This window comes from Penaeus monodon, chromosome 29 (genome assembly GCF_015228065.2).
Source record: "Penaeus monodon isolate SGIC_2016 chromosome 29, NSTDA_Pmon_1, whole genome shotgun sequence".
Lineage (NCBI taxonomy): Eukaryota > Metazoa > Arthropoda > Malacostraca > Decapoda > Penaeidae > Penaeus > Penaeus monodon.
Genome location: NC_051414.1, coordinates 31079975 through 31080509, shown reverse-complemented (window position 1 = coordinate 31080509; position 535 = coordinate 31079975).

Here is a 535-nt window from a genome sequence, read left to right as displayed (position 1 = left end):
TGTCTCTTTTTTAACCATTACCTTTCTTAGTGCATTAGCTGGCATTGGTTATTTATTATTTGCCTATACACTATTTAACACCATTAAAGATCTTGCTGTTACTTTTAGAACAAGCTATTCCAAAGAACATAGAAATTGCACCAGATAAAGTGATCTTAGTTATGACAAAAAAAAAAAAGGTTTATATGTGGAAATGGACATCTGTTCATATTACAAGAGGGAGAAAATGCACCAATTCACAACCTGCAAGTTTCGTCTGATCAACACGACTTCAATATTATTAACCTCAACACTGCATAAGCTTTTAACACACGACATTCTGCCTTTGCTTTATGCACAATAAAATGCATGTAGCTAAGTTCCATTACCATTTTTGCTAAGGAAAGTTTCAAGGGATTCTTCATATGTTATTGTGACAATTATTGCTGCAGTTTTTGTGAATAACAATGAATTGGGTGTCATATTTTGTACACTAATATTAACTTCTTCTGTTTTAATAACTAACGTTGAAATGTATGATATAATTTTCTTTAGG